This window comes from Lacerta agilis, chromosome 16, assembly GCF_009819535.1.
Source record: "Lacerta agilis isolate rLacAgi1 chromosome 16, rLacAgi1.pri, whole genome shotgun sequence".
In the NCBI taxonomy this organism is placed as follows: Eukaryota; Metazoa; Chordata; class Lepidosauria; order Squamata; family Lacertidae; genus Lacerta; species Lacerta agilis.
In genome coordinates this window covers 39,464,655-39,485,228 of record NC_046327.1, presented here as the reverse complement: position 1 = coordinate 39,485,228, position 20,574 = coordinate 39,464,655, and positions in this window count along the sequence as shown.

Sequence of the window (20,574 nt, the reverse complement as noted above, 5' to 3'; positions counted from 1 at the left end):
TTTTAATGTACCATGTAGGGGTGAGGCGACCTTAGGCAAGCTACTATTCCTCAGTGCCTTCCCAGTCTGTAATATGGGGAATGATCACAGAATTGTAGAGTTGGAAGGGAACCCAAGAGTCACCTGGTCCAATCCCCTGGGTGAGCTCAAACTACCAATCTTCTGGTTTACAGCCAGATGCACTGACCCATACTGGTCTACCTTACAGGGTTGCTAGAAGGATTACTAAAATAATATATGCAAAGAGCTTTGAACAATTGAAGTGGGCTTTTATTATTCTCAGATCAAGAACTAGATGAGATTCTTGTTTGATGTCTGGGTCCAGGGGGGGGGGGTGAGGCCAGGACACCTGGGCTCCTCTAACACCACATTCATAGGATCACACTGATATTCCCTGCAATGTTCCATATTCAACACATTTGTCAGATTGGGAATGGGTGTTTATAAACTTGTGAGGGGCTGCTGAGCCTTACTGTCCAAGAACAAAATAGAAAATTCTTTCCAGTAGCACCTTAGAGACCAACTGAGTTTGTTCTTGGTATGAGCTTTTGTGTGCATGCACACTTCTTCAGATACACTGAAACGGAAGTCACCAGATCCTTAAATATAGTGAGGGAGTGGGGAGGGGTATTACTCAGAAGGGTGGTGGGAATGGGTGATCAGCTGATAGGTATGGAAAACCTGTTGGCGACTCTTAATGGCTGCAATTAGTCTTGCAGGGAAAGGCAAGGGGTGAGATGGCTAAAGATAGCTTTGTCATGTATAATGAGATAAGAATCCAATGTCTTTGTTCAGACCAGGTCTCTCCATGGTTTTAAGTTTGGTAATTAGTTTCAATTCAGCCACTTCTCTTTCCAGTCTATTTCTGAAATTTCTTTGTATTAAGACAGCTACTTTGAGATCTTTTATAGAATGTCCTGGGAGTAATACCCCTCCCCACTCCCTCACTATATTTAAGGATCTGGTGACTTCTGTTTCAGTGTATCTGAAGAAGTGTGCATGCACACAAAAGCTCATACCAAAAACAAACTCAGTTGGTCTCTAAGGTGCTACTGGAAAGAATTTTCTATTTTGTTTCGACTATGGCAGACCAACACGGCTACCCACCTGTAACTGTCCAAGAACAGACTGTCTTTAATGGATATGAGAAGGTCAGGGGTGAAAGACAGGGAATAGGGGCTCAAACATCCATTCTCTGCTTCTAGTGGGGGTACATTTGGGCAGTTAACAATGTCAGGAACAGGCTGGGAAGAAAATGTGCTACTGGGGGCCCTGATGATGTCATCCTGCAATTTATAAAAATACAATCAGCTCTGATACCTGAGGGATAAGTGGCAGTTGGAGGGCTGGAGGTGATTTCATACAGATGACATCACCAAAGGTTGACATTCCTCTCCCCTCTGTGTGTGCTTTTGATAAGGGCATGATGGGAATGCTGGATGGAAGGAGCTCTTAGATGGTGAGTCGATATGGCTGGGACCCACCCACTTTAAAGTGTATTACACAATAACACTTTAGATGTGAAAACAAAATAAAATAAAAAATTCCTTCCAGTAGCACCTTAGAGACCAACTAAGTTTGTTCTTGGTATGAGCTTTCGTGTGCATGCACACTTCTTCAGACACACAGATGTGGTTCACAGATGTGGTTCACGTTTTAATCAAAGAAGCAGTAAAAACAATTGTCACAAGGAGTTGAGAGCAGACCTGAAAAGGGTTTCTGGGACCTGAGTCATCTGCATTTCCTACAAAGAAAGTACAGCTTTCGTGTGTGTCCCCTTCAGATGTTGCTCATGCCCTCAAAGTCCCACCTGCCCCATCCAGCCTGGCCAGGGTTCTGGGATGATGGGTGTTTGTGTGGTAGCAAATGGGAGGGAGGCTGCAGTGGGGTGTAATTATATTGCAGCTGACCAACTTTTCTAGTCTCAGTGACTGCACTAATCTCCAGGTGGCGTTTCAGAAGCTGGGAGCATATGGTGCCCTGCAGATTGAATTCATCTCCCAGTGCTAGCAGCCACAGCACACGATGAATCTGGCAGCATCTAGCAAGAAGAGATTTCCAGCTATGGAGCTCTTGCACCCAGCGCCTACAAACCAACCTGCCCCAACCTACTGCCCTCCCCTCGATGTTTCAGTCCCATCAGTTCCAGTCGGCAAAGACTTACTGGCTGGAGCTGGTGAGAGCTGTATTCCAAAACATCCAGAGGCCACCAGCTTGTGAAAGGCTGCACTATTGACAAATGAGGTGCACTTTCATAGATGCTACATGCAGAATCTGAAAATAGAGATGCACTATCTAAATCAGGATCTCCCAAATTTGGGTCTCCAGCTGTTTTTGGTTTACAATTCCCATCATCGCTGACCAATGGTCCTGCTAGCTAGGGATGATGGATACTGTAGTCCAGGGGTAGGCAACCTAAGGCCTGGGGGCCAGATGCGGCCTAATTGCCTTCTCAATCTGGCCTGTAGACGGTCCAGGAATCAGCGTGTTTTTACATGAGTAGAATGTGTCCTTTTATTTAAAATTCATCTCTGGGTTATTTGTGGGGCATAGGAATTCGTTCATGATTTTTTCCCCAAAATACAGTCCAGCCCACCACGTGGTCTGAGGGACGGTGGACCGGCCCACGGCTGAAAAAGGTTGCTGACCCCTGCTGTAGTCCAAAAACAGCTGGAGACTCAAGTTTGGGAAGCACTGATCTAAATGGACAGACTTCCCATGCCTTTAACAGTAGTGCAGAAGAGAGAGAAGCTATGTATGGCTTCTCAAAGAGACAAGAGATCCTGGTGGAAGAGCTGCTTTGAAATACATCTCAGCCACTACAATAATGTGCAGCTGTAGACAAGTGTTGAGTATCTTCTAGATCACATGTGATGATGCCACAGAACTTGCTCTGGAAATTTTTGTCTGCTCAGTTGCCTGAGGGTCCAAGGTTGTGAAAACTGCTATCTTAGGCTCTGTCCCCCCAAGCAGATCCAGGAAACCTGAGTTTCTCGGAATGTTTCTGAACTACAGCTCCCATCACCCCTGACCTTTGCCCATGGGTGACCTGCTCTTGAAAAAAGGCCATGGTCTTAATCATGGAAGCAGGCAGGCAGGCAGGCAGGCAGGCAGGCAGGCAAGTGCCACATCAAGGCAGCATCAGTACCCTGGGGTTCTACCTTCCTGACTCTCACTCCGCAAGATCTCTGAGGAGCACTGCCAGAGCATTCACTGTGGCAGGGGGACATGACTTGCATTCCAGGTGCTTAGAACAGTTCTCTGTCCATTACTGTCCATTATCTAGTTCCCATCTGTGACAGAGATATATGGAAGACTATGGGATGCTACATTTCCCCATTTTGTACAGCACAGCGTCACAGCAGCATGACTCAAGATGCTGTAATGGGGTGGAAAGCATGTTTAGCCTGAGGCGGTGGTCTCTTCTGGCAGATCTTCCAGTGATGGGAAGGTCCAGAGGCCAAAATGCTCAGAATAATGAATGTGAATTGTACCTTTGTACAGCAGGCTAGTTTACACACACTTGCACACTCTCACTCTGTCATCCATCCAGGTGTTCACGGGATGTTATTATGGGCAACCCCCATCTGGGCAAGGCATCTGGGCAACCCCCCACCCCCCCCCACAACCCTCAAGGCAGGTGAAGCAAGGGCAGTGAGGGGGGGCGGGGCTGCGAAAGAGTCCCAAAGTGCAGACAGAGAGACATGGAGGCTGCATTTGTTCCCTGGGTCTGGGTTTCCAAATAATAAAGGGTATTTGGCAATTATCTGAAAGGGAGATGCATGCTGCTTGCTTACCACTGTACTTTGAGTTGTTGTTTTCAAATTTGCATTTGACAAAGGCTGTCTTCAGATCCTTCAAGTGTCCTTATTTTTCAGGGACAGTCTCAGATTTACAGAAGCTGTCCTGGTTTCTGATTTGATCCCAAAATGTCCCACTTTTCCTTAGGACATCCTTATTTTCATTTGAAAAATGTTGGAGGGCATGGAGTTATGTGACACAGCGCACCAAACCCTTCGCTGGGAGGCCCCCCCCCCCAGCATCTCATTTATTGCTGCACATGGTGTGTTGTTGTGGTTTGGTACCTCCCTCGTGTGGCCAGACATGGCTATTACACATCCATTAATTCTTGCTTTTCTTTTTTTGTTTAAGTGAGGCCAACAGAGATAGAGAAAACGGGGGTGGGGACAAGCAAGCTCCTTTAATAATTACCTCAATAATTAATAAATCATTTTTTCTGAAAAAAATATTTTGAAAAGTGCCGTATAATAAAACAACAACAAAACAAATGGTTACTGTACAGTATGTGATTTGAAAGATGTGCAAACCATTAAAAGAGCCCCTCCATAAAACTCTCAAGAGAAGCATTTATGAAAGGGGGGGGGGAATGGAGTTCATACAGAGTTAAATTGATTAGATGCAGTTTGGCCCTTCACTTTCTCTTCACTTTCCACATATCTTGCTGATCATTGAGATCCTTGAGGGGCAAAGAGGGTGGAGAGACGGAGGGAAGCAGGTGAGTCAAGGTGTGCCCAGAATGCCTACCTTTTGCATTGGCCCTGTTGCTGTGCCCTTTCCAGCAGCCGAGCACACTGTGGTTTAGCAGGTGAAGCCGAGAGGGGGGAGCTGCAGGTGGCCCATCCTTCCTGACCCTCGGCCATGTTTGCAGGGGTTGGTGGGAAGCAGAGACCAGTAACATACAGAAGGCCATGGTACCTCCCTCCCTCTGTTAAAGGCAGAGGAGCAGGGCCAATGGAAAAGGTGGCAATACTAAGCCCAAACTCCTATCCATGTCAAGAGGGCCAACAACCTTTCAGAGAGGGCATTTTCTGCTGGTGCAATGACCACAGGCCAGGATTTCCTGCTGAAGCAGCACCTTTGGGAGAAAGCAGAAGCCAGGGAAGGCACTATGACAGAAGGAAACTGTGTTCTCACACTTGCCTGTGCGTTTACAGGCAATTTGGGGTGGGGGGTGAGGAGAACTTTGAACTGGAGATTAATTGCGTGCCCTGGGGAATATTGAATTTTGCCTTAAGTTCTTGGGGGGAAATTGGTGAGAACCACTGAGACCAAATCTGAGTTTGAATAAAACAATTTATTTATGTACCTATAAACCACAGAGCCTAGGGCTTGCCAATCAGAAGGTCAGTGGTTCGAATCCCTGTGACGGAGTGAGCTCCCGTGGTGCAGTCCCAGCTTCTGCCCACCTAGCAGTTCGAAAGCATGTCAAAGTGTGAGTAGATAAATAGGTACCACCGCTCTGGCGGGAAGGTAAACGGTGTTTCCGTGCGCTGCTCTGGTTTGCCAGAAGTGGCTTAGTCATGCTGGCCACATGACCCGGAAGCTGTCTGTGGATAAACGCCGGCTCCCTCTGCCTATAGAGCGAGATGAGCGCCACAACCCCAGAGTCGGACACGACTGGACCTAATGGTCAGGGGTACCTTTAAACATGCCAGTCAGTGGTGTAAAATGGCTTTGTGGCTTGCAGGGCCAAATGGCCAAACGGTTCATCACAGCAAGGTCACACACAACTTACCTTCCAAGCCCACATTGCCTGGACCAATAGCATAGATTTGCCTATGAAATTGATAGAAGCATGCAGAAGCAGAGAGCCTAATGGTTGCGGTATGATGAACTGGGAGGGGGACGAGAAGCTGGTGACTTGAACTGGAGTCCTAGATGCATCAGGGGGCGGGGAAATACTTGAATGCAAGATCCACATTTCAGGCACATGGAGAGCAAAAAAGACAGCCTTTTTTTGGAAATGGAAATGACAGAGAAAAGGGGAAATAATAAATCATGACTTGGAATAAACTGTTCCAAGGAAAGGAGAAGAAGATGAAGCAATTTCCTGAATGTCACTGTGACCTGCGGGCATTGCAGTTGTATACTGGAGTTCTGGAAAGTGCCAGGCAGCAAGTCTTATGAATGTATGACAGTCTGCAGATAATAACAAGGAGACTGAGTATTGTTCAGAACATTGGCTGAACACATAAGGCAGGCTTTCTAGGTTATCCTTAAGCCCTGGGCTCTGCACTGCCCTGGCAAGCAAACTGAGCTCCTTGGGACCTCCCAATAATAATAATAATAAACTTTATTTAATGGTGAGCATGAGGCTTCTGTTGTGTTCCTTTCAGGGTCCTAACTAGCCCAAAGAAAGCAATAAATGCAGAGAAGTGGCAAGGGAAGTGATCTAGCTAGAGCAGGAGCGGTCTGCTCTCATGAGGTCAAGCCACTTGAGCAAAGCCCAGAGCAGCACAGAGAGATAGATGATAGATAGATAGATAGATAGAGAGAGAGAGAGAGAGAGAGAGAGAGAGATCTATGATCCCTAAGGCAAAAGATGAGCTCTTCCAATTGCTCATTAAATAATTGCTTCATGATACAAAAAACCAGCAATATCTGTGCCATGTTGGGTTCCATTAGTTTCCAATTTAGCAGTCTCTGCCTTCAAAACCTGCATCTGTCTCTTTAAGAAAGAAGTACTTTCCCCATGCTAAGGAATGTAGTTTCAGTTCTGCAACCAGCACTCACAGGAAGGATGGAGGGTTAAAAGTAATATAAAATAACGATTCTTAATAACCCGAGCATCCTTACCTGTTTATAATCTTTCTTAATGTCAAATAATTAGATGCAATTTTTATACTTTATTATCTTTCAGCCTGTTAGTTAATGTATTTTCTTATGACAGCATACAATTTGTGTTCTAGGTGAATATTAATTGGTAAAGGTAAACGGGACCCTGACCATCAGGTCCAGTCGTGTCCAACTCTGGGGTTGCGGCGCTCATCTCGCTCTATAGGCCGAGGGAGCCGGCGTTTGTCCGCAGACAGCTTCCAGGTCATGTGGCCAGCATGACAAAGCCGCTTCTGGCGAACCAGAGCAGCGCACGGAAACGCCGTTTACCTTCCCGCTGGAGCGGTACCTATTTATCTACTTGCACTTTGACGTGGTTTTGAACTGCTAGGTGGGCAGGATCAGGGACCGAGCAACGGGAGCTCACTCCGTGGCAGGAATTCGAACTGCCAACCTTCTGATCAGCAAGCCCTAGGCTCTGTGGTTTAACCCACAGCGCCACTTGGGTCCCAAATATTAATTGACAGACACCCAAATCATAACCTGATGCCCTTCGTCTGGATATGATGGTGGTTTTGGCTGCATCCAAAAACATATCTTAGCTCTTTGTGATTTCCAATTCATGCTTTCATTCTGTGTTGATTTTTGAGTTTCTCTATTTTGGATTAATGCAGATACACACAGGAAGGTGATAGACAGGAGATGAAGGGCCCTGCGTGATTGTGACCTGGGAGGGTTCGTTCTTTCGTGTGTGGAATAAACGTTAATATATAATTGGGCTAGAGGGCTTTGTATTTACTTTTACTTTTATTCTTTATTTTCTTCCCTTTCTTTCTTTCTTTCTTTCTTTCATAAATCTTTTTGCATTAGATTAGCTTGGCTTTTATTGCATTTTGTGTGAGAAACTTTCAATAAAAAATGATTTTAAAAAACCCCTTCAACCTTCTGATTGACAGGCCTCTGACTTACATTGTGGGAATTTGTGTGCAAAGGCAAAAATCTCAGAAGGCAAAGTCAGGAAGACCCCTAGAACCGCCCCACCTTGTGACTATCCCTACATTGCCATGCTCTGACAAGGTTGTGTGAGAAAGGCAGCCCAGAAGGAGCTCCTGAAGCTGACTGGGACAACCCCTTCGGACTGTCCCCCCTCCCCCCTCTCCATTTATTCGTTTCCCCACAACCCGTGCAAAGCTGTGCTATAGAAAATATTGGGATTGGCTTTTACAGTTCAACTCTCCATCAAGTGTCCGCAAAGTCCATTATTCGTGAGAGAATTCAGTGAAAGCAAAGTAGAGCTTTATTTTTCCATGGCAACAGAGTTTCCCCACTGCATTGCAAGGAGGTGAAGACCCAGAGCAAAGGTGTAAAAGAACCTTTAAGGGACTTTTGAAATTGCCCAGCCCCTTAGTCAAAGACCACCCAAAAAGCATCATACACAGAAAGAGGTGGTCTGCAGCAGAAATTTGAGAGTGTGGCTTGTTTCCTGTCTGTCAAGATAATACTTGCTGGTTGCCTGGCCCTTCCTCTGAGATGGCAAATACTTTAGTTCTTTAATCCAAGTCACAGGATTCATACTGTATACATACACAAAATATGCCCATAAGGATTTGTAGCTGAAATAACTATTGGGAAAGGTTTCTCCAAGATATTTCCTTCTGCAGAGGAAATATTTAGAGTCATTAGGACAGCCAAGATGACTTTTGGGGGATTGTTCTGTGTGTGCTAAAGTAAAGTGCAATTTTCTCAGGGAATAATTTCTAAAATTTTAAGGGTGAAGGGTTGGTTTTCTGTGGAGCGTGTGTCTGCTATATGTGTGCACCCTAAAATTGTATAATGGCTGCAATTGCATAAGTAAACCAAGCATAAGCTGTAGGTCTACTATATATGAAAACTGATTAATGAAGGCTTTGTTTGTTTGTTTGTTTGAAATTAACAATGGGGCAATCCCCTATGTGTCCTCATGAGTTCAGGGGACTTAGTCTCATGGAAGTGTGGATAGGATTTGCAGCCTGAATCAACACATTTAGAATGCAGGAACGCACACCAGTATCCCCAGGAGACCTGCTGAAAACATGAGGCAGAACAGCACAGGAGAAACAAAATGATTCCACGTGCAGGAAATGTTGCAGGTCAAATTATGGAGCCCTTTGTTGTGTGAAAACAATTGAAGTTCCTAAATTCACCAGGATAACTGTGTGTTTTCTCCAGAATTGATATCAACCCATGTTTCAGGTTCCATTTCAGGGTTTCTGGAGAATTCATGTCAGGAAATTAAGCTACATGACGCTATTTCCCATCATGCATGTAAGGTCTATTTTATTTATTACATTTCCAGCCTACCTTTCCTCCAGGGAGCTGAAGGTAGCCTATGTGGTTCTTCCCCTCTCCATTGCTATTCCCACAACAACCCTGCAGGATGATGACTGGCCCAAGGTCACCCAGTGAGCTTCATGGCTGAGTACAGAGCTGAATGCTGGTCTCCCAGCTCTTCGTGTGTCATGCCAGCCACAACACCACACTGGCTGAACAGGAAATTGGAATATTATTTTCAGATAAGCTGAGTGGGGATTTGCACCCTGTTCCCTAGTCCCACACTCTTAACCCCTGCACTGCCAAACTTCTTTCTCTCGGAAGAGAACCCTAATTTGAATGGTATCTCCACATGTGTGCTAGCAAAGCACTATTGATGCAGCTGACTTGCTCTTCAGCCTAGATGTGTCTCTTTTCCTACTTACATTTACAGAGCCAGCGTTAGGTGTTTCTTCTAAAGTTTGTTTTTGTGCTGAACGTAGCACAAGGGATCAAAAAGGGGAACAAAAAAGTGGTTGAAATGGTTTCTTTGGTGTCTCCAGTGCAACTCTGAGCTGGTGGGAAAGGAGGGTTTGGGGTCTGCAGCTTTGCAAGGCTCTCTGAGTGGAGCTCACACTCAGCTCCAGGTGATTCCCCCTTTGCTTCTCTCAGCTGCAGAAAAGGGATTCGTCTAGGGCTGCCGGATGTCCAGATTTTCCCAGACATCACTGGGATTTCAAAGGCGAAATTGACGTGGGGGGGGGATATCTTAGGCAACTCAATTTAAAAATCGCATTTTTTTGGTGTGTTTTTTGTAAAAAAATAAAAACCTCAACAATTTAACCATTTTTGAGTGACCTGGTTTTTCCTATTTCAAATATGGCAGCCCTAGATTTGCCAGAATTAAAGTGTACTTGCCAGTGGAGTGGCACAATGCACTTGCATAATTTAAGCATAGCCTCAGAGTCATAGTCACTTCCCTAAATACAGTTAATGAATGTGTGTGTGTGTTCACTACCTTATAGTATTTGCAAAAACAACCCCTCTTACTTGACAGCACAATATTTACCGTGTCTGTCCAGCAGTAAGTTCTACTGAATTCAACAGGCTTGCTTCCAGGCTTCCAGTCACTGTTTATCTGAAGAAGTGTGCATGCACATGAAAGCTCATACCAAGAACAAACTTAGTTGGTCTCTAAGGTGCTACTGGAATGATTTTTTATTTGTTTGTTTTGACTATGGCAGACCAAGAAGGGACTCAGGTGGCGCTGTGGGTTAAACCACAGAGTCTAGGGCTTGCTGATCAGAAGGTCGGCAGTTCGAATCCCTGCCGTTGCTCGGTCCCAGCTCCTGCCCACCTAGCAGTTCGAAAGCACGTCAAAGTGCAAGTAGATAAATAGGAACCGCTCCAGCTGCAAGGTAAACGGCATTTCCGTGTGCTGCTCTGGTTCGCCAGAAGCGGATTTGTCATGCTAGCCACATGACCCGGAAGCTGTCTGCGGACAAACGCCGGCTCCCTCGGCCTACAGAGTGAGATGAGCACTGCAACCCCAGAGTCGGACACGACTGGACCTGATGGTCAGGGGTCCCTTTACCTTTACCTTTTATGGCAGACCAACACGGCTACCTACCTGTAACCAGAGCCGTCTCATCCATTGGGGCTGGTGGCGCGGCGCACCAGGGCGCAATGGCCTGGAGGGTGCCTCCGCCCTCCAGCCCCGCTGGTAGCGCCTGCCGGCAGCGCCCTCCGACTGCCCAGCGGAGCAAGGGAGCTGGCCGGCCACGCCACGCCCTCCAGCTGCCCGGCGCAGCGTGAGCTGCCTGGCTGCGCTGCGCCATTCGGCTGCCCCGCGGAGCGCGGGAGCGCGAGCCGGCCACCCTCGCCTCCCTTCCCGGAAGCGCTGGAAGGGCGCGCAGAGCCCCGCGCCGCTCCAACGCCACGCCCCTCATCCCCCGCTCGTCCACCCCCCTCCCAAGGGGCGGCAAGCGCGGGAGGGAGGCGGCGGAGAGGCGGCATGGTGGGGGCGCCGGAGGGATAGCCGCGCCAGGGCGGCCGATCTTCTTAAGACGGCTCTGCCTGTAACTGTTTACTGAGTGTTCATCCTGATTTGTTTGCAGGGAGATTAGAAAGCAGTTGGCTGTTTAAAGAGCATTCACTCCAATCTGTTTGCAAGGACACTTACGTCAAAGCAACTGTTACCCCACTGTTATGTACTGAGCTTGGATCCTAGAACGATAGGCAGGTAGGATCCTAGAATGCAACAACTGGAGGCTCCAGGAGGGAAGCAGAATCAGCCAAACAGACGGGACCCATTATCATATAAACTGGCAGGCAGGAGAAAAAACAACACTCTCAGATCTGTTGGAGACCGCCTTTTTCTGTGATGTAGGTGTGATGTATCTGAGAGGTGGTCCTGGGATACTCCCCTTCTGTGATGATGCTTCTGGGGGTGGTCTTGAACGGCAGCGTGGGCAATTTCAAATTTCTATATAAGGGCAGGCGCCCCTTTGTTCTAGGTCCCTCCCCTGCTCTCCTGTGTGTGAATGGAGTCACCCTGTTGCAACAAAATAAAAAATTCTTTCCAGTAGCAACTAAGTTTGTTCTTGGTATGAGCTTTCGTGTGCATGCACACTTCTGTTGCAACAGCGATAATAAAGACTTTGCTTCTCAATCTTCTCTGGTTGGCCTCTGTTATATTCTCCTACCGATGGAGAATCTACAAAGGGCTCTTGTGTACCCCATAAGGGAATAAGGGCAGATTATTTTGTTTTCAACATCTGGAGGTGCCCCTACAATGGAACCGTGCTCACAAAAAGACAAGCAGCCTTTTCCAGTCAGAATTGCTTGCAGCAGGAGTGGCTTGTCTTTGCCGTCAGGATGAGCTCTGCTCTGCAGGATTTTAACTGGAATAGAATGCCATTCAGAACCACAGATATGATTCTGCTTCTCAGCAATTGCAGAACAGCAATGATTCAGCACAGTGAAGGGCTGTAGTGTAAAACAAAGCAAAACACACACTAGTTGGGAGAATGGAATGAAACACGTTCCCATTCTTGGAGTGGCTCATGTTCTTTATATCTGGGTCACCTTTTTGCCAGACTTCTCCAGCCACAAAAGCCAGGGTGACTCATAAAACAGACAGATGGCAACTGGACTGTACCATGTCAGGAGGTAGGTGGGGCAAATCACTTTTTATTAACTATTCCCTTCATCACAAAGCCACATCAGCTCTCTGCAAGCCAGCCAGCCAGTGGCACACCAAGGTGAAAAGCTCTTTCCTGCACTTTTCCCAACTAGCGTGGAGCATTCAAAGTATCAGTTAAGACTGAAGTGATACGGTCTACCATTTCAGAAACCAACTGGCGTCACTTTCAGGCGAACTGGTTATCAAACATTAATCCTGATTTGTTTGAACAAAATTTTCCTGGAGCTTAGATTACATGAACAGTTTATTGAGCATTCATTTCCCTATCACGTTCTTTATTACAAAAAGGAAAAAAATAATAAAGGGGGGTGAGAGCGGGTTTGTTGTGCAAGATCTCCAAATCTGCTGTAATTGCATAACCTGAATTACCAGTAGCTAGTATGTGCTTGAATCCCACCTGAAAATAATGGGAGTCTGGAAATGGCCTTCTTCATTCACAGAGTTGCTTTACAGCTGTCTGACTTTACAGAGGACATGGTGTGGAAAAATGGATGGTGGGAAGACCTTCTCCCACTTGTGTAAGACTAGAACCCAGAGTTTACCCAATGGAACCTGAATGCTGGGATATTTAAGACAGGTGAAAGGAAGTGCTTCAAACATTGTGTGTGGATGTGATCCCAATGAAAGGGGAAAGGACTGCACTGGGATTTCATGGTTTGCAGTGGCTCAAGTAGGATTGTCAACTTCTTGTCCTGCCCTTGCTGCTATGTCATTAAACAGCAGCTTGATTTGCAACAATCAGCAGAATAAGCCTTTCAGGGTCTTCTACGCCATGCAGGCCTGTTTTTGAACACACCTGGGAATGCTCACTAATGGCACTGTGCATGTACACCATTTGAATAGCAATGCTGATCAAATTGGGGGCCCAGGCCCCTCAAATATTTTATTGCAGGGGCCAAAGCCCCCGTTGCCCCTAGGAGTGGGCTCCTGTGCACAGTGCGATTTACTGCCAGCTTGCTCCTGACAACCACCATGTCAGGAACATGCTGCATGGTTTTGAACGCCATCTCCCATCATCCCTGACCATTGATTAGGCCAGCTGGGGCTGATGAAAGTTGTGAGTCCAGCAGCCTGGCCGTAAATGTGTGCTATCCAGGTAGGAGCTGCCAACAAATAAATATGTTGTAATTGGTCCCCACATCTTTAGTAGCAGCTTGAGCTGCAGACATTAGGAAGGAACAGCACTCATCTCGGTGGTGTGAAAAGCATCTCTTTACTGCTGCAGTTCTGTGGGGTATCAGCCACCCAAGCTGCTTTGTTTGAGCTGTGAAGAGGTTCCATCTCTTTCTTTTTGCAGAGCAGAGATTTATTTGCCAAGGAGATCTCCCCCCCCCCGCCTCTGCTAGCTTCCTCATTCTTCCAATAATGTGTCTTATTTCCTTGACTTAAATAGCTCTTCCAATCCCCTTTCAGTTCTTAAGAAGAAGTTAAATTTCCATGCTGCAGTTTCAGTCTCAGCTCTTGCCTCTTAATTTAGATCATTATCAAGGTTGTTCCCAGAAGCCATTGTGCAAAACAGGAAAGAAAAACCTCTTTTCCAAATGTGGTGTGGTGATATTTTAACCCCCCTTTTGCCCAAATATTAATAAGCAGTGCTTGTTGTTATCAGCTCTTAAGAATGAATGAATGAAGACTAATTACTAATACTATTATCAATAAAACAAACAACAGCAATTATAATATTTGAACATTTCTCAATGTTCCTGGAGCATCTAACAAACCACAGACCACAAAATGCACAATAAACTTTAACACAGCAATAACAATTAAAAACAACCCATTACACATGCTGTTTAAAGCAATTTAAAAACATTTGCTAAAATGTACTAAAATGTAACCACCAGAACAAAGTAGGTACCAGCCATGCCTCCCTGGGGAGAGCAGTCAATAAACTGGGCAACACCACTGAGAAAGGTGCCTTTGAGGAAGATCTCAATGTACATGCGCTGGTTATTAGAGAAACTGAGCCTTGAAGATTGGTTTGGCAATATAGCAGGCTAGTTACAATTTTGCTTACAATTTTGAAAATCTCTCAGTGGTGTACATTATTGGAGGGGAAGGGACTCATTAAAATTCAGCAATGTAAAAACCTATACAATCATTACAACAGGGATTTGGGGAATTCAAACGCATAAGATACGATCTGAAATTATGGGTCAAAGCCTGGGCTAAAAGATAAGTCTTTACAAGATGTATGAAGCAGCTGATGGGTGCAGCATCATGTAAGGCAGAGACGAGGCCATTCTGTAATACAGGGACAATGGCAGAGAATGGTACAGGGCTCTGGGCCAGGAGTGGAATTTCCCCATATGATTGTTCCATCAGGGCGTGCATTTTGGCTTGCTGGACTGAACAAACCCCTTCTCCTGCCTTGCGTGCGGGTTGGGGGTTCCTCTGACCCCCCCCAACAAAGCCAAAAGGGGGAGGAGATGGGGGAAAGTCTCTATGTGCAAGCAGGAAGTCTTTACACAGGCAGTGGCGTAGGAAGGGCGGGGTGTAGGGAGCGCTCCGCCCCGGGTTCCAGGGGAGGGGGGTGACACTCCCCGGCCCCTCCCTCGCCACCCGGCACTCCGTCCGTGCTTCTTTATGGACGGGGCAGCCCCACGACCCACTGCTTGCTCGCCGCCTCGCAGCAGTGCCGGCCAGATCCACTGCGCATGCGCAGTGCATCCGACGTGCCGTGGTGCCCCGCCCCCAGGGGGTGCATCCGCACCTCCGCCCCGGGCAGCGCAGAGGCTTCCTCCACCACTGTACACAGGGATGGTATTGGTTAGGTGAGTCCCACCCAAAGAAATCTCACAGGTCTGTACAAGGGAAGGTGGTATTTCAGGGAACCTGGCCCTCCCTCATGTGTTCCCAGAGTTAACAATAAGACTTTGAACCCGGTCTTGTAGCTGATCGGCAGCCCAGGTCAGAGAGTGGGGAGGGCCAGGTGAATAAGCTGTCTTCTCCCCATGTTGCTTAAACTGCAGCTTTGCCTTTTCTCTCCGCACCCCCATCTGTGAATAGAAATAACATTTTCTGTCTTTTCCTAGCATAACTACATTTTTGGACCCTTTGCTTCATTATCACTTGGCACACAACAGCGGGGATGAGCTGACCTTCAGAGGAAGACCAGGAGGCTTCAAAGAAAGAGAAACAGCAACACAAAGGCAGTACAGTGGTACCTCAGGTTACAGACACTTCAGGTTACAGACTCTGCTAACCCACAAATAACGCTTCAGGTTAAGAACAGAGATCGTGCTCTGGTGGCGCAGCGGCAGTGGGAGGTCCCATTAGCTAAAGTGGTGCTTCAGGTTAAGAACGGACCTCCAGAACGAATTAAGTTCTTAACCCGAGGTACCACTGTATTAAATCAAAGTAGAAGTTCATACCTAGCTGGTATGGACAGTAAAGGTAAAGGTACCCCTGGCTGTAAGGTCCAGTCACGGACGACTCTGAGGTTCTGGCGCTCATCTCGCTCTATAGGCTGAGGGAGCCAGTGTTTGTCCACAGACAGCTTCTGCGTCAAGTGGCCAGCATGACTAAGCCGCTTCCGGTGAACCAGAATGTTTCTGAGCATGACTTTCTATTCCAACACAGTCACTTAAAATAATAATAATAACCACAGATAGTTTTTGAGAATATAAATAGTGCCTACCCCACTCCCTGCCCCACACATAATGATCACACCTTTTTTGGGTCCTGGATTTATTTTCTCTTGATCTGGTAACTGGTACCAGGAGCTTGAAATCTGGTCTGGACTGTTTGGCAAAAGTTTGCCCAAGCTAGATATGCAAATACTCTAACGGCAGTACAAGATTTTGCCTTAAAAACAAAACAGCCTTGAGACTAAAGTGCAGTGACAGATTCCAGGAATGCAGAGATGACTTCATTTTCCAGCTTATACAAACATCAGTGATGCCAGAGTAGGGAAACAGCAACAGAGCCTTGTGACTATGGAAGATTCATGCACCTGTAGGCCATTGCAACTCCCCCCCCCCCCGGAGGGCTGGGGCACCTTCCAAAATCCCCTCTTTTACATACCTTGAATATTTTACCTCTCAAGGAAAAAAGCAGCTGGAAACAGAGGGGTGATCTTGAGCAAAAATGAAACTGGAAAGGAAATAGTTATCGCCGCCACCACTTAGACTGTGGGCAGTTCAACAGCTGCTGTTCTGCAAGCTGAAAGTGGAATAACAACTCTGCTTCCAGGCTTCATAATTCAAATAACAATCTGTAGCCAAGTGAGCCTCACCCCCCTGCACAAAATATGGAGAGAGGTGGTTTTAATTGGGGGTGCTCTGGGGGTCAAAGGGATCTACATTGGGATCTGCTGTCTCTGTGCATTGTGCTGCCCAAGGTGGTCACCTCACCATGCCTCATGGGTGAGCTGGCCCTGTTTAAAGCATATTCAAAGCATGTTTCCTCCCTCAAAGGATTCTGGGCACTGTAGTTTACCACCCCAAGCTACAATTCCCAGAAACCCTTAACAAACTACAGATCAAAGATCAAAGAGCAAAGTTAATAGTCAACAATGAAATAACAGAGAGCTTTGATATAACAAAAGGCACCAGACAAGGTTGCCCGTTGTCACCTTTATTATTCATAATGGTCCTGGAGATTTTAGCCAAAAGATTGAGAAATTGCCCGGAAGTAAGAGGAATTAAAGTTGGTGCAAAAGAATTTAAGTTAAAAGCCTTTGCGGATGATTTGGTGGTAACGGTAGAAGAACCCCAGAGCAGTGTTCCAAAAATATTAGAAGAGATGGAGAAATTTGGTCAACTTGCAGGTTTCAAATTAAACAAAACCAAAACAAAGATGATGGTGAAGAATATGGAGAAAGAGAAAGTAGAAGAATTAGAGCAAAAAACTGGTATAGCGGTATCAAAGAAGGTGAAGTATCTGGGAATCTGGTTAACCCCCAAAAATATAAATTTATTTGAAGATAATTACCAACCAGTTTGGAAAGAGATCAAGAAAGATTTAGAAGTCTGGACTAGATTTAAATTATCCTTTAGTGGAAGAATAGCTGCAATCAAGATGAATGTTCTTCCAAGGATGTTGTTTTTATTCCAAACGATTCCGATAATTAAAGGGACAGGACAATTCAAAGAATGGCAAAAAACATTGTCAAGATTTATCTGGCAAGGGCAGAAACCAAGAATAAAATTTAAATTGTTGATAGATAAGAAGGAAAGAGGGGGCTTTGCCCTACCAGACTTGAAGTTGTATTATGAAGCGTCCTGTCTGTGTTGGTTAAAAGAATGGATGACATTACAGAATACTGATCTCTTAGATTTAGAAGGATATGATAATAGATTTGGATGGCACTCCTATCTTTGGTATGACAAAGTAAAAGTTCATAAAGGTTTCTTGCACCATGTGATAAGGAGGGCCATTTTTGAAGTGTGGGATAGGAATAAGAGACTTCTGGAGAGAAAAACCCCATGGTGGATCTCACCAATTGATGTACTTACATTAAAGAAAGTTAATATGGAAGGTAAAAGATCTACATATGGGGATTTGTTAATGAGAACGGAAAGAGGTTGGAAGTTAAAGCCATATCACCAGATTGAAGATACTTTTACAGGATGGATACAGTATCACCAGGTGAATAATCTGTTGTCAGAAGATAAAAAAATTGGTTTTGAGGAGAAAAAATCTAGATTACAAACTGAGCTACTGGAAAGTAAAGGCAAATTGCTTACAAAAATGTATGATTTGTTGTTAGAATGGTATGAGTTGACGAAAGAAGTGATGATAAAATGGGCCATAGACTTTGGGCATAATATAGAATATGATGCATGGACAAAATTATGGAAAGAGACGATGAAATTTACTGCGTGTGTAGCTTTGAAGGAAAATCTTTATAAGATGATGTATAGATGGTACTTGACTCCAGTAAAATTGTCAAAAATGTATAGAACGCATGATAAGATGTGTTGGAAATGTAGACAGGAGGAAGGGAGTTTTTATCACATGTGGTGGACTTGTGGTAAGGTCAAGACCTTTTGGGAATCTATTTATAATGAACTTAAGAAGATGTTTAAATATACTTTTCCAAAAAGACCCGAGGCCTTCTTATTGGGTTTGATGGGAGACGAAATAGCTAAGAGGGACAAAAGACTGTTCATGTATGCAACAACTGCAGCGAGAATATTGCTTGCCCAAAAATGGAAATTACAGGAACTACCAACGATTGATGAGTGGCAGACGAAGATGGCGGAATACGCTGAACTTGCAAAACTGACCGGCAGGGTCAGAAACCAGGACGACTCGAGGTTTCGAAAAGAATGGAGTAAATTTGTGGAGTACTTAAGATTGAATAGAGGAAGTTTGAAAACACTGGTAGGATTGGAATAAACCTTTGACATTGGTTAATATGAAGGAATAAAAACTGTGCGATAAGATTGGACTAGAAAACCAACTGACGTGGGGGAGGGAAGTCATAGCTCGGCGGAGCGATGGTTGAATATAATTTGTGTTAGATATTGAATTGATTGGTTGTATAATTGGAAAATTAATAAAAATTTATTTAAAAAACAAACAAACAAACTACAGTGCCCAGACTCCTTTGAGGGGGGAAGTGGGCTTCCAATGTGCCTTAGAGGTAGAATGTGTATGCAGCCTCAAAATGGTTAAAGCAATCCATTGATGGCCACCAGCCATGGTGGCTCTGTCTCCATTGTTGGAGGCAGCAATGCTTCTGATGCTGGTGTGAGAACAGTGTGCTGGACTAGATGAGCCATTGGCCTGATCCAGCAGGCTCTCCTTATGTACTTAGAGGTTATATAAGTGACCAAACTACTGAAGGGTCACAAGGGGTCATCGATGTCTGTTGAAGTGAGTTCTACTGTATTTTTTTAAAGCTGAATTTTCTCAGTTCTGAAGAAAGAAAGGAAAGGAAAAAGCAGAAGCCTGTGGGTGTTGTTTCTGCCTTTGTGCTCTGCTCCTGGCTTCTCCATAGCCATCTGACTATCTACTGTGATGCAATGTTGCTGAACTAAAATGGACCTTTTGTGTGAGCCAGGGTGGGACCTCTTATGATTGCTCGGAGTTGGGGAGCCTGGTTGTTAAAATAAGCCCAGTCTGTGTGTGTTGGTGACACCGGATGACTTGGGATCTGGCCCATGAAAGCTCACGCCAAAGAGCCTCCTGTCTTTTCAAAGGCACTGAACCTGATTACATCTTACAATGAAATTTATGCTCTCCATTGTTACTGTTATTTCCTTTTGTGCTTACCTTTGAGTGTGTGTGTGTGTGTGTGTGTGTGTGTGTCTGTATATATATATATATAGAGAGAGAGAGAGAGGGAGGAGCCTATGGCCTTTGAGATGTTGTTGGGCTCCCATCAGCCTCACCAAGCACCACCAATGGTCCAGAATGGTAGTACCTGTAACAGCCTCTGTAGTTCAACCAGGCAAAGGTTCCCCAACTTAGGGTGTTGTGTGACAGGGTGCCTTTAATGTATCACCAGGTGCACCCCCTTCTCTTCTTGAACTCCTTTCTGCCTCACCTGTACCCTGCCTGTCAGAGCCCTGGTGTGTCTGCTCTGTCTAGTGGCTGTCAGGCTATTGGGGTTCCTGTCATTAAACAGCGCATCCCAATCATGGAGGGGTGAGAAACCTAGGGGGTTCCTGGGTCTACCCAAGGTTTTATATTGTTTTATTTGAGCACAGGATGGAGGGGCTCTAGGCATTAACATTCTAAGAGATATTGACTCCCCATGAGGTTTCCAGGGAAGCCCCAAGCTCAGCTCTGGGCCCAGCACAGTGCAAGACATGCCGCCTCTGTCTCCAGCTTCCAGCATCAGCCAAAAACTCACAGTAAGTACATAACTCTGGCTAGTGTTCTTTGACCTTACAAGGTGATGTTGCTTCTAGCTAGATGGGGGGTGGGGGGTGGTAGTTACCCCATTTGTCTCCATGGCAACATCTCTCTAATGTAAATGGAAGGCTAAGGCCATTATCTTAACTAATAAACTGGTTTGGCTGGTTTCCTCTTATAGAGTCAGACTGCACCTACACAGGTTTGGAAGGGACCCCAGGGTACCATCCAGATTGACTCCAACCCAAACCTTTAACAATACCCAGCTCAGATACTGATGTTACAGACTCCTGCCATCTCCCCAACAGACTATGCTCTACATCAGCAGTGAGGAACCTGTGGCCATTCTTGACCATTCCTCATGTTGGCTGGGGCTTTCGGGGTTTGTAGTGTGACAATGGCTTGGGGGCCACAGGTTCCTCCTTCATGCTTGAGATTTTGTGCATTGATCCACAGCTCTGCCTACAGAGAACAAAGAGTCTTGCAACCCCTCAAAGACTAATGAATTCATCAAGGCATGATGAATCTCAGGGTCCATTATGAATCGACAGATGACGCAGGAAATGGTGTCCTTGTCTGGTCAGTGTACATATGCCTATATCAGAGGCTTTCAACCTTTTTGAGTCCATGGCTCCCTTGACCAACTACACTCTTTCTGTGGCACCCCTGTGGGGCTCAGGAGTTCAGTTATGTCA